We start from the raw sequence: 15,015 nt of genomic DNA, 5'->3' as shown, positions 1-15,015 counted from the left end.
CAAAAATGCCCAAAGTCCCACTAAAGCCACTCAGAACTGTAGAAAAGATGATCTTCTTACATAGATGGCATCACACTACAAAGCACAGTTCCTCTAATGGCTTAAAATACCTCAGTAATGTTTACCTTAGTTCAAGTGCCCATCTGGGTGCTTTGCATATTTCATATTCAACAGAGGCCTGAAGTCTTAAAATCACCAGTTCTCTTGGCTAGGAATAGCCATTAGAATGTATTAAGCTTATGGAACATTTCCAAGGTTCCTTAAGCCTGCTCCTGGGAATAGATTTCTCCTATTTCCAAATATCTTTGCAGTCCATCTGATATAAATATATAATTATTAGAGAAAGAGGATTCACACAATCTGTGGATGAATGGCGAATAACGGACAACTTAATGCAGGATTTTGTGGGGATGAGAATTCATCGTTTATATAGGTTGGATTTTCTTGCCTGCAGAGACAAGGAGCTCTGCATAGTTATTGTGGGCCAAGAGCTATTGATCTTAATTTTTTATTGAACGGAAACTGGAGGAAGTCGAAGTAATTATAGACATATAATTTGACATTCTCCCAAAGGACCTTAAGCTTATAGTAATCACTAGAAAAATAATTACCAAAGTTGTTTTAGATAATTTTCAACCAAAATCCTGCAAGCAAAGTACAGAATAAATTATTAAATTTTTGAAAGAAAACAAGATAATAATCTTTAGAAGGACGATAACACCTTTAGTCTAAAGCAATATCAAGCCAGTTTTACCACCAGTAGCAAAAAAACCCATATTCCCCCAAATAAATCTCTTTTTTTGAGAAACAGAATAAGTAGCTGGCTAAAATGCAATATGTCATATAGCAAAAAATGTTAACTTTTAGGCCTTAAAATTGTACTGGTTTTGGTAAATTAAAATTCCCGAGTTTGTTACTTAAAGATTGCCTTTTTTTTTTTTTTTTTTTGTAGAATAGTATGTTTTCTTTTTGTTTTATAATAATAAATATTTAAAAACATTGCCTAAAACTGTATATGGGGGGTTTTGTGGTGTTGTGTCTCTCTTTTCATCTGTCTTGAAAGTTTTGCTGTTGAAGTGTTTACTGCCTCCTGAAGTACTCCAGTGTGCACCTCTCAGAAGCTGCCTACTGTTACTGTTACATTTAGCTTTCTGGATTGCATTTGCAGGCTGAAGTCTGAAGCCATCACAGGCATAATTTTTACATTATTTATTTTTTTTTTACAATTTGTCAGGAAAGAGCAGAATGATTTTCAGTAATGAAAGTGACTGGAGTATGCCTACCTGATTACATTATCAATTCTTTCAACCAGTATAGCTGGGAACTTACTATGCCTGGGAGCAGACATTCCAAACTGAGCAAATCATTCCATTTAACAAGGAATTATCAAATAATAAGCTTTTGCAAAACCTTTTTTTTTTTCATATGACAGGCACACACAGGTAGATAGGTATTCCTCTGTCACTCTATGCTTACATGTTACAGTTCATGATTACAAAGTCGGATTTCCCGGCAGATGCTGTAGCATAGGATCTATAGCAAATACCATAGGAAGTATTTCTATCTCTATGACCTCACCTCTTGGTGTTTCCTTGCCTGTACCAAATGATTTGGAGATAAAATCCTGTCTAAGCCAAATCCAGATAACACAGAATAGGAAATATGCTGTCAGCGGGAACTCTTTTTATCATGAGACATAAGAACTGATGAGAAACACAGACCTTTTTATAGCTGCTATAAAGGCATGTGTGGGAGCTTATGTTTAGGAAGGTCTCTAGAGGAAAGCATATGTGCATGCTATGTTGTTTGCCGTAAGAACCTCTTCATCTTTCAAATATGCTCGGCATCTACATTTCTGTTTTCAAAAAGATTCAAGCACTATATATTTCAGTAACTTGAAGTGTAAAGCAAAGTAAATTTGAGAAGATCTTAGCCTGTTACTGAAAAATCTCAATCAGCAAATATGAAGTAGTTGGGTTGATGGATCACCATGCCTAAAGTGTTCTTCCCCAACCATTTCAATGTAAAAATAAAGTGGAATTAAAAAAAAAATACTTGTGTGTTGGAACAAAGCCTAGGCTTAATTTTACAAATTACCACCTTTTAAAGAATCCAAAACTCTTTTTTTCCAGCACTCTGTAGATGTTGATTGCCTTTCAGTGCTCTGTCTAAATGGTTACAACTAAAGTAAGATTCATTCCCCTCACTTACAATTTATGTTGCTCAGATGGTGTTCAGAATGCTTAATTTTAGAACTGACTACACAGTCAAGAGCTTCAAACACAGAGAATACTTTCAATTATCTATTTTTTGATAATTACATTGATGTTGTCTTGAGTATTCAGTATTTAAGCTAGTTTTGCTTAAATTCACTGAAGAGTGTCTGAAATATCGATCCCAGACCTCCTATTTGCTTCTGTGGCCTATTCTAATGTACTTTCTGAGTTCAACCTGGTTTTGTTTTCAGTTGATCACCCTTCACAAGACACATTTTGAAAGAAGCTACACTTGGATCAGCTTGGTATTCCTCCTCGCCTATTCCTTAAAACAAATGTAAATTTGCCAAGATCCCCTTGGACCGCACTTATTGCAAAGTGTAAGTCAATATTTGTGATGCTTTTAGTCTCTTTATAATAGATCACTGATACATAGACTTGAGTATCTCGGTAAAAGGGTCTGAAAGTAACAGAAAGGGCTGTAATGTCAACAAGGAGTACCTGGTATCCTGAAGTGAAAAGTGACATTATAGTGAGCTGAGTAACTGTGTGTTAATTCTTCTGAGCTGAGCTTACCCAGTTTCTTCTGAACTTGGCATCTGTATGTCTTCCATTTGTGAATTCAACGAGAGGATCATGACTAGACAGTTTTGATTTCACTGAAGGGAAAATATTTAGAACAGCATACATGGAGTACCTGTTTTGCTAAAAATATTATCTCAAGATCTCCGAGTTCCTACATACTGATCAGCAAGAAGCTGAGCAGCTCTTAACACCTACCATCCCTCTCAGAAGACAGTTCCCTTTTCTGCAGCCTGCACTTCTGTAGTCCTGACAAGCTCCAGGCACCGACTCACAGGTCAGCTTCAGTGGGATCTGTAGGCAGCCAAGCCAGGAATCTTCCAGCTCACTTGTTGTGACCTGGTACCTCAAATGCCCTCCAGCTCGGAGCCCGCAGAGTGACAGCTTCCAATCACCCTTTCTTTTTTCTCATCATAATCTGCTGTCCTATCAAAGCAACTGACTCATTCATAGACCACACTAGTAGAAGCAAAACATACACTACTCAAAAACTATTGCAGAGGTGCTTTGTTTGTCATGATGTGATCACACTTCTTTTCTATTTGTATTTTTTCAGAATATTTTTCTCTCTCTCTTTTTCTCTAAATGCTTCAGGTCATTCACTTGCTCTGGTCCATTTTTTCTTCCATTTTATCATTTATTTTTGGTCACAAATTTTCCCTCATTCACCCAAATCTTAACATTTAGTGCTTTGTTAGTATTTATGAAGCCTTCCAAAAATTGGTGACTATGCTTGACATCGTGGAATGAATGAGATGGTACAAGTATAGCCATTGACATAAAAAACCCAAATGTGTCATTTACTCATTCTTATATGAGAAGAAATCATAGAAATAAAATCATACACATTCTATTTATAAATGCAGGGTAGTGGTTTTGGTTTTTTTTTTCTTCAAGAGAATACCACATTTGCCTAACCTATTAATTCCCTATTCTCCCCCCTCCCTCTCCCTACCCTCCCGTGAAAATCATAAAACTTTCTGCCTTATGGAAAAAGGGGGCACAGACATGACAGAGATCCTTCCAAGTAATATTATGCTTCTCATGCTATTCACTATGCATCAGTTCTGGCTTGTCTTCCCATCCAGGAATCCATTCTTTCTCCTTCTGAGGAGATTCATGTGAAATTTGATAGCTTTCAAAAGTGGTTTGAAACCTTAAACAAGAAATAAGAGCAGTTGGGACCAATTGTTCCTAACAGTGAAATCTGTCACACTGCATATAGCTAGGCATGCTTTGACAGTTCTTTCACTCTGAACTGGGTAATATGAAAGTCAGTAAAGAAATGTTGTGTAACCTGCCTTGAAGCCCATATTCTCCGAGTTTCAGAGAATTGGAACAAAACACAATGAAAACTGTATTTGTTGTATAGGAAAAGACTGAGTGGGTTCTGCTTATCTTCTAAAGTAAGCTCCTCCAGGCAGGGACTGTATCTTTGTACTTCTTACAATATCAAGTGTGCTGTAAGCACTTAACAATTAATAATGAATTGTAAGTAAACGCAAAACTTGTGAGAGGTGCCAGACTGACATCTCTGGAGAATTGACCTGTCTATTGATGTAGAGAATAGGCAGCACAGCATTGCAAGCTTGTTTATGCTGCTCCAAAAATTTACTAATTCATTTCGCATAGGCTGCTGAATGACCATCGATTGGTAACTGCTCACAATCACTAAAGTCCTAGAGCGATTTAAACTGCTGCTGTCATGTTCTAAAGCTACAACAGGGGGTGTATCTCATTTTCAATCAGCAGAATGAAGTAGCATCCTTTTTTTAAATTGGAATTAACATTAATTCAGGAAATAAATGTTTTCTTAGATACACCAAGAGCTATTACAAATAGTATTAGAGGAAATGCTGTTTACCAGAACTCTACGTGCCATAGTAAGTGAGTTAAAAGTAACTTGTTTGCATTTTAGCCCTATAATTTTTATTTCATTTAACATGTCTTGCATTTTCTGAAATTATGAGGAATATAGGCATAGTATAACTGACAGTACATAGAATGCTTAGGTAATACCTAATCATCCTCTCCGAACTTCCCTTTTAAAATACCTCCATAATAAAATTAAAAGTGTGAAAATCTTTTAAGAGAAAACCTGAACAAAGTAGAATACTTCATTCAATATTGTACTTACCGGTAATTCTTTGGATGGCAGAGTCGGGAGATAGAAGGAACTTCTTCAATTCTATGCAGAAGTAAAAAAAAAAAAAAAAAAAATCTGAAATTATTTCCCTGTGTCTACCTCATTCCACAGAACAAAGGGTTCACCTTCACATCAGTTGCTCTTTAATTAGTAAAGCAGAAGCAAATCAGGCTTATCTCTATTACAGCCACCAAGATCAAACCACTGTCTTTCTCATTAAGCAAATAATGGAAAAAATGGGAATAGTAGTGTAGCATTCTGTAGCAGTATCCATCTGTTTTTGCACTGAGGAAGGTAAATAACATCAATCTGACCAAAATGAATTCCTGCAGACCTATTCCCACGTGTCTGTGTACTCTGAGTGTGATGGGTTCAGGCACAGAATCACACAAACGCACTTAGGTCTAGCTATGTCACCAAATGATGGCACTTGGCTTTTTAGGTGTTGCTCTCCTTGCCACCACCTCCACATCCTTCCCCATAGATGAACCTACTGGAATCAGCCTGTTTTTATGACACAGAAGTCTCAGGCTCTCTGAACCTGATGCCTCCCTCCCCACAGGTGTAAATGTACACCTCTCCAGCTGATTTACTGTGTAGGTTTTTAATTACCAGTAAAACACGGCTCAAAGTGATGGCTGGCTGCTTTGTTTACAGGCGAATAACTTCACACTTCGCTCAATTACCCACTGTAGGAGCCACCCGCCTGCAGCTTTTTGCCACCATTCCTGGCTATTCCTCAAGTTACCATGCACTAGCATTGCTTTGCATGGCACATGCAATCAGTCTTTCAATTTTGCCCTGAAAAAAAAATCAGCAAAACACAACTAATAAGCACATGTCTACCATTCGCCTTGAAATAATAAATTCACAGGCACTATTCTGGGTCTTTTTTTCTCCCATTTAATCCCAAAAATATTGTGACTGTGAATACTACTGGCTTTTTATTTTTCTTTCTTTTTAATTATCGAAGTCATTATTCGATTAGTTTACATTCTGCACTTTGAACAGAACCCACAAAGGCTTAAGAGTCACTATCAGTATCTGTTCTTACATATCTAAGAACTAGCACTAGCAGGTTTGTTACTATTTCCTGCAGTAACATACACACTTCCCTAAGTCTGTGTAGTGAAGAAGACATTTTAGCCAGTTTATACCTACTTCATAGCACTGATTTATTCCATAAGCCTCTAAGGAAGCAGAAATTTATTGAATTTCTCAATATTCTCTTAAATATGCTCTTAAAGAGATGATCTTAAAGGCATCAACAATATCAGTGGATTTCTGAAAGCACAAACTGCTAGAGGTTGCTGTCCTTACACCTGCAAACTGCTGCAGAGCATGCTGGCAGCCTGCTTCCAAAATCTAACACCCTGCTCAGCAAGCATGCTGCAGAATCAACCCAGTATCTACATTTTAGCCCCCAAAATCTTGGTACATTTACTGAGCCCAGAATCCAAGTGAGTTAGTTCTTCCACGTTATTAGCATTTGTGAAGAGACAGGTGAGATCTAATTTTAAAGTCTTCAGTCTAATTTTTTTGCCATACTCAGGAATCTTGGCGGAGAGCCCAAAAATGAAGAAGGATCATTCTATTCATTTGTAGGGGAGTCCTGTTCTGATTAAATCCTTTAAAGCTAAGAAAATATAATTTTTTCTATTACTAAGGCATGTATAATTATATTACATATGTATGAATTAGGTTAATCACTTATTTTCAAATGCATGGCTTACATATCAGAAAAAAATGGGTATTCAAAGAAGCAAATTTATGTATGTTCTTTATCAAAAGGTATAGTGCTGCTAGAAGCTGCATTTCTGAAATGTAATGATTGAGAAGGGGCTTGAGACAGGGAGAATTTTTCAATCTTGTTCACAAATGTGAAATAACAATATCACGATGACTTAAAAAAATCACCATCTGGGAATCCTTCCATTCAGCTTAGGTAGAGTTTGCTTCCTTATGGCATGACTCAGGTTGATAAACTGAGGCAGCCAAAAGTGATAAAAAGCCATTAGAGGTGGGGTGGCAGGATAGTAGAATGAAAAAAAACCTACCTCATGGAGATTATGTCTTAATATTCCTATTATTATTATAACACATCCTGTCAGAAATAAAGAAATAATTAAAGAGATAAAAGTCCCTATTTTTGACTCTGAATACCTTAAGAAAAATTAGTGTAGAAATAGAAAAAAAAATTAACTGCATGATAATAAACATGTACAAAGCCTATTTTGTAAAAAAAGTCATGGAGTCACTTGCTTCATAAAAAGATCTCTGGAATTCAAAGATTTATCTTTAATTTAATAAACATTACTTAAAAAAATCTCTTGTGATCCTTGGAAAACATGGCTATGGCAAAGGCAGTTACACATGATGCACTTTCAAGTTATGCAAATCCCGAAGAGGAAATTATACTAATCCCCAGATTCTATGCTTTCTTCACTAATCATTTATTATGCACGCTCAAAATACAGAAAGCAACCCAACCTAACAATTTTTAATTTTTTTACGAGTCTAAAAATTCACAGATCTTCGCGGAATAAATAATACAGGGACATACAACCAAAAGGTGAAGGTCAACTTTAAAGTGAAAGTAAATTCACTGAATGGATGTCGTCTTACTGCTTATCCCAGATTTTAGACAATTCCCACATACCAAAGTTATTGTATCTCTTGTCTATGGTAGTTGCCAAACTGCAATATTGGGTTCTCCTCCTCCCTCCCCAGATCACTGCTTCTGCCTTAACACACCCATCTTGCTGCCATCTCACTTTGCCTCTGCCAAGGTACATTTTCATATCAGCCAAAAATGTAAGTAAAAGCTGCTCTTGAGTATATTTTAATTATTGTGATTAAACTTGGAGAAGAACATAAGATTAGCTGTGAGGTGACTCATCGAAACTACTGACACAGCTTAAAGGAATACAATACCAGACAATGGTGCTTTTTAAAAAATCTACTTAGCAGAACAAAAATTTATAAATAAACTGAAACTTGAAATATTAGGTGTACACAGACAAGTTTTTCAGTAGTCATAATTAAAGTTCTAATACAATGGTGTTGAGTTTCTGAGTTTCTGTAAATGTCTTCTTTCATTTTTATTTGTTGGGTTTTGTGGGGCTTTGTGGTGTTTTTTCCTGGGTTTTGGTGTTGGCTTTTTTGTTTGTTCATTTGTTTTGTTTCTTTGTTGTTAGGGTGTTTTTTTAATAGCATTATTTCGTAACTTAGAAACTATGGTAGAGACAACTGAATCAGAAAATCTGTAGCCACACACCATAGTACTTGAAGTAGAGTGAATTGAATGGAAAAATTATCTAGGTTAAGGATAAACTTTTTCTGTTCTTGCTGTTTTTAGTTCCCCAATCCAGTCTGCTGCAGGGAAGTATAAATGGTTGTTCTAACTGGGGGGAAAGGACTACTTCTTTCACTTACATTGCCACCTTATGGCAGTTAAATATGTTTGTGAAACCATGGCCTAATTTAGACCTTTCACTTGACAATTAGTAATGATAAGCCACTTTCAGAGATGTCAGCTGTCAGAAGTGCTACTGAAACAAAAATCACAGTGAGTCACCAGCACCAGACCTTGCTCACCAGAGATGTCAAGAATGCTAAGGAGGGAAAGAGAAAGCCAGAGAGATATAAAATATACCTACTTAAATTAAATCATGATTGTATGATAACTAGGTTTATAAACATTATGGCTGTCAGTATTACTATATTCACACTGAATCAGGAGAGTCAAGATTGATGCAATATATTTTAGGGAAGGAAACTGGAATGCTGGTAAATAATTTGATGTAAGTCTACAAAATAAGAAAATAATTTTGCCTTAATAATATGTAAAGAATGGCATTTTTTTTCTAAGTCACTCAAGATCAGGAAAATTCACTTTATTGGTAAGATTTGACCCTAACTTCCCTGTGCCCATGCACTGTCCAGCAGCTGTGTTAATATATCTCTTACATAAACCCTGAACATTGAAAGTACCTAACAGCACTCTAATAAATTCTTTTCCTAAACACTTTGACGTTGCTTTTCTGCAATGCCTTTCACAGATGAGTTGGGAAGGAACTGCTAAATTGTCAATGTATCCTAAAAAAAAAATTTCTGAGCCACTTGGAGTATTCTTCAGTTATATTGGAATATAAATGTACCTGTGTTTTTAAAAGTTCTTTCAAAGTCCCAAACAATTCTAGTTTCTAGAAGTATCAGGGGACAGCATCAATAAAAACCAATGACCTGACCTAACTCCTCTGCTACAACTAAGATTAGGAAAGGGTAAGGATATGTAATGTTAACTGAAATACACCAACTGTCTGTAATTGCAACAATTCCTCATAACACGTTAGTGTAGCTGACAGTAATAGATCTGCATGACTTCAGACAAATCTGCAGTAATATATATATATTATATTATATTATTATATTATTATATTATTATTATATAATATATAAACTGATCAGAAACAGGCAGAAATTCTCAACCCTACAGGTTTTATAAATACAAAGGTAGCTGTGCAATTGCTCAATACCTCTTACGCTAAAGAATCCTCATTGATATCAAGTTCATATTTTCAGTGGACTCACAATTTTCTGACATAATTTTTCCTAATACTAAATTAAACCAGTTAAGCTAATTCAACCTTTGACAGTCTGGAACAGAAGTTACTGCCCGGCTTCATTTTGTTCCTCTGTCTTTATCCCCCCTCTGCCCAGCTTTCTGAACTGAGTTGGTTCTCCTCCTTTCCATACCTTCACTTATTTCCCTCATCTCACAGCCCGGTAAACAGAGCAGAAAAATGGGATGGAGAAACCCTGCCTCATCCACAACAGACACTGGCAGTTATGCACTCAAAACTCTCACTGCAGCGTGGAGGTGGAGAAGGGACCTGTTGACTGTTGTGCTTTTACAGACTTATTGAAGCATTAAGATGCTGGGCAGTTGTTTGTGGTGTGCTGAAAGAACTTTCTTCCTTCTTGGTAACTACCATGACTTATCCAGTGCATGTGCAATCAACAGGCTGGGAAGAATCAGAAAGCAATTTATTGGTCAATCTCTCACCCTGGGAATAAGATAAACCTTGGATTATCTTGGTACCACCTCTGGTGGCTTTCTGGCATTAATGTTTTTTTTCACTGTCAGAATGGCCAGCAGCCAGTAATATTCAAGGAAGGTTTTTCAGACCAGCATCCCAGTTGTGCTCAGAAAGACTAGAAATTTAGTGGAAGTTTAGATTGCATTGTGCCAGATTAGTTATAGATTAGCAAAATTTCAGAAAAGCCCTTAGGCACCATGAAAAAAATTTTAAAGAGCTAGGGAAGTTCATAGCTGAAATTGTCCTGACATTTAACTATAGTCTAAACTGTTAAGAAAATGCAGTCACACCAAAAGAAACTCTCACAAGGTTATGAACAGACCAGATACTTTACAAAAGTCCATATTACTTTCATCAGATGGGACAAGTCTCAAAGAGACAGAACCAAGTTCTCTATATGAAAAAGATAAGCAAAAGGAGGAAGTAAGTTGTTTATCAGTCTCTGAGTATCAACTTTTATCTGCCTCTGCTTGCAGTTAAATGGGACATTTTAAGGCGGTATTTTTGCCATGTTTCAACATTATTTAAAATCACTTCTGAATGTCCTTTATCCCCACGAGGGAGGTCTGAGTATTCTGCATCTGCCCTTTAAAGAATTCATACACAAAGTTGTAATTTTATGTGGAATAAAATTACCTATAAACCCTAAAAGACCTTGTCTCTAATTTTTGTTTTTAAACAGCAATTGTCTTCTCTCTTCCCTCTTTAACATTTATTCTAATTGCTGCTGAAGTCTATTTGCTAATGAGGTTACCTACCATCATTTGCTGGTGCTGTCATACGTGAAAAAACTGATGCAGCTGATCCAGTTACTCTTCAGCTCCACTATTTGAACCATCTGCAACAATAAATTGATTTGTGGTCTTCCTGCTTGAAAGGCAACTCTTCTCTCTTCCAGACTGGGAACAGAACAGGAAGGAAAACGAAAGGAGATGCAATTATACTCTACTGGTTACCTTAAAGTCAGAAAAGAACCTATGTGTAGAGGAATAGGTGTAGGCTCTTACCTACCTACTTACATTCTCTTCCTTTAGACTTCCACAAATATACTTCCATAAGACCAGAGGCAAAAGAGATTGTAGACTAAATATGCAGCTCTGAAGAATGCAATGTTTAATTCTATGTCATATGTATGAATAAATACTGAGGAAACACTGAGGAAACCTTTCAAATGCAGTTCCTTTGACTCAACACCACAGAACTTTTAAAAAGCCAATAATTGAGCAAGTGGTTTTTGGACACTATATAACTGACAGTTCTAGGGAGACCTGCAAACTCAACCTTTTTCTGTCCTTCAGAGAGGAAAAGGCATTTTGTTTTACTTCATAAGGGATTTTTAAAAAGAGTGCATTCCACCACATCAGTCTGAATTGTCATGTGAAACCTTCATCTCATGCAAAGGGATTGATAGTGGAACAGGAAAAGGGAAGCTGGAATGTGAGTAGGTACCAAGCAATACAGAAAAGTTGAACCCACCTGCCTTCCTATTTCACCTTTTCTCTGTTTTTCTTAAAAAAAATTAGAGAATTTTTAAACTCTAAAATTTCTAAAGACATTTATGTGGTAATAGATATGAATAAATAGAGTACACAGACATAGATGCGGTTTGTATATTAACAAATATGTATTTTTTGATCATAGGTTTTAGTATGAAGTTTTCTCTCTGATCACAAAAATAAAACAGTTCCATGTGTAAGACAATAATTTCTAATTGTACTCTGCTGCAGATTTTTCTTACTCCATGCTCTGTGGCAAAATCTTTTATTTTCAGAGTTCATCAACTTCCAATTAACTTCTACAAAAGACTTCCTATTAGTAACCTGTCAGTAATATCAGCACTGTAATTTCTTTTCCTGTTACTACTTCTATGTACCTTTTGAAATTTCCTGTTGGATGCTCTCCTTATATGTAGTAGAATTCAACTGTGAAAAAAAGGTTTTAATCCTGAAGTACAAGTAGAAAATCACGTCAACATTGTATTATGTTGTCTTCATATATCATTGATTACTGTCTATTCAAAACATTTTCCTTTCTTTGTTCTTCTAGTATTATAAAAAATAACAAAATTGTAAAAGATTAATGAAACATAGATAAATGAAATTTCAAGTAACTGCTTTTCAAATAAATGAGAAAGCAAGAGTGGTAAAGCAGTGCTCTTTAGCATCACTCTGAAATTTTTTTCTTGGATGTACATGCAATTCCAGACAGAGGCTATCAGGACCCTGCATTTATCTGCCCACCTATTCAGTATCACATAAATCACATCCAATTTCCAACGTTATACAGTTAGAGCATGAGCAGCTGCTTTCCATCTACATAAATAAATATACTAGTATTTGCAGCAATGCTGCAGGAATCATTGTAAGACCACATTTGACAGCCACCAGGGCCATGAAGAAGTTAAGACAAGAGAAAAGGTATTCACAATGTTAATTATTGCAGAGAGTATTTTAACTTTTTGCCTGCCTGAGACCATGAACTTGAGACCACTGCTGGCATAGTTCAGTTTGCATTATGTTGTGGATGCAGATAAAATTTCTTCTTATCACTATATAAAGATATTAATGCAAGTATGGCTGCAGAATATGAGCATAAAGCTACTATACAGCTTGGCAGTCAAGAAGTACCACATGACAGGGGTTGCTATGGTAGCTGCAAGCATGACTTTTTTATAAAGCAATATTGCAAATAGCAATACAGCACGTAATTCTCTGACCATTTTAAAATATGACTGTTACAGATACTTACTACTTTGGAAATGAAAACAATTTATTATGTTCCATTTCACATACATATTTTCTGAAAAATATATTGTGCTGTTTTTTAATCAGCTGTCACATTCCACAAAGATTAGTATTAAGATTGCTGTTAAAGAGAAAGTAACATGCTTTTAAGACAATAGAAAATGGAAGTGCAGAGCATGTCTGGAACTGCAGGGTTTGATTGTTATAAATTGTTTATGAAGTGTCATTCCTTATTTTCATCAAAAGCTTTTCTTGCAGCAGACTTCATGTGTGCTTCAGCATGCAATTTTCCCTCTCCAGAGGGATGAGAATGTGCCGCAGTTTACTTTGCTTGGGTTACACTGCAGTGTCTTTTTTTTTTTTTTTTAAGGCAAGCACTAGAATATGTCTCTTTCCACAGTGCAACAGCTCCCACTGATCAGCAAGGAAAAATAAATATGCTGAGTGACAGAGCCTGCATGCTGTATCACATAGACAAAACCTGGTTGTGCTCAGAGAATGAAAGAAACAGTACCATCCCCCACTGAAAAAGATGTTGCTAATGCAGAGATTCATGAGCCATTAAATATTCCTACACTGCAGAGATTTCAGATTATTTCTCCTAATGCCTTACTGAGCTAGATAAGCCTTTCTCAATCTATACTATAGAACGATTATCATAAGGATTTTCTATGTCCAAAAAATCCCTGCGTTTTTAATAATATTTCATTATATACATCACTGTTTGCCATGCAAACGACACAGGTACTTTGATATGTGATTCTTTTAGAAGGTGGGGGCTGTTTCAGGGGTGCACTGTGGGATTAGATGAATAATGCCTATTAATAAAAGTAAACCTAAACCTATTTGAGGAATTCCTCGGTGCATCAAAGCCCTTCAGCTGTAGTTTAGTAAGCTCAGATGAGCATGGCAGTTCTTAACCAACGTTGTATCAGGTCTGGATATAGGTCCACATGTCTTACAGGGCACAGAACTGAAATCCAAGCAGCTGCTGATTCAGTCACAAAAAAGTATTAACAACAAACCTATCTTTACACAACCTGACGCATTATCAGGTTGTAACAAGCACAGAATCCGTCAATTCTCTGCCAGCCTGGGCTCTCCCCTGTGCCTGTGCCCGCAGTTTGTGTTTGTCGGTGCTGCCTGTGGCACCGACAGCGCCCGGTTCGTGCCCTCTGCCGGCTGCAGCTCCGGACCAGCCGCGCCAGCGGCCGGGAGATGCTCCCACCGCCCCGAGCCCGGGGCCCCAGCAACACAAATTCCTGCTGGAAAATACGGACAAACCCAGGACCTATTTAAGGCCTCTTCATGAAAACAAGCGAATGAACAATATCCTACCTATTCCCCCTGCTCTCTCTCCCTTTTTCATTTTCACAAGTGATTTTGTTTGATGGATGCAGGACAAGTCTTGTCCTTAGAAGTGAAACAGAGTTTTATTACAAGGTTGAGCCAGGCCAGGATTTGAAAAATTCCAGAAATGTTCCCCTTTTATGTTCCTGTACAGGTTTGGGGCTTAGTTGGGGCTTTTTTGGAGGGTGGAGAGGGGAGCTGGATGTTGATGACACCTTCACAAAGTAAAATATGCCTACATTCCTGGGTTAGTAAGAGAGAGTAAACAAAGCATTTCTGAGGCAATTTTAAGGGAGCTTTTCTTATTAATTCTTCCTTCTCTGTGAGCTGGGACAGTAAGAGAGTGCAGTATCCTACTGTTCTAGGAATTTTGCTTAATGCTTTGCACAATATTAGCTGAAACAACTATCACACTAAAACATGGATTTATTTTATACCTTCAGGTTAAGGAGAAGGTCTGCAAGTCAACTGTGTCTTCCATAAGCTTTTTACCTTCAAGGTATACTGGAAACATTTCAAAGAAATATAAATTTACAAATTTACAAATTTATTCAAATATATACACTTGAAATCCAAAAATATACTACATTTTTTGTAAAGGACCAAAATGTTGCATTTGAGATACTAAAAATGGAGTGACTTCAGTTAGATTATTGATTCAATAATCATAACTTCAAAAATAATAGAAATTTTATAGGGTAAAATGATTTTATAAATGACCTTACATACTTCTGTACACTACCAAATTTGTAGAAAAATTATCACAAATATTTTGTGCTTATTCCACATAGAATTTTTAAGTTAACTACACACTCAACCAGCACTGACTCAACTTTATTCTTTAAACAGTAATTTAAGAGCATGACCAATATTTT

The 15,015-nt window shown here is 36.4% G+C and overlaps 1 long non-coding RNA gene across 6 annotated transcripts in view; it reads left to right on the top strand.

Moving 5' to 3' along the window:
- The window catches only part of LOC116446569, a 110,043-nt gene that overhangs the window by 11,681 nt on the left and 83,347 nt on the right, over positions 1-15,015 (top strand). The gene's annotated exons all lie outside the window — the stretch shown is intronic.

The sequence above is a fragment of the Corvus moneduloides genome, chromosome 7 (genome assembly GCF_009650955.1).
Source record: "Corvus moneduloides isolate bCorMon1 chromosome 7, bCorMon1.pri, whole genome shotgun sequence".
NCBI lineage: Eukaryota > Metazoa > Chordata > Aves > Passeriformes > Corvidae > Corvus > Corvus moneduloides.
This window is presented reverse-complemented; position numbering and strand designations above follow the sequence as displayed.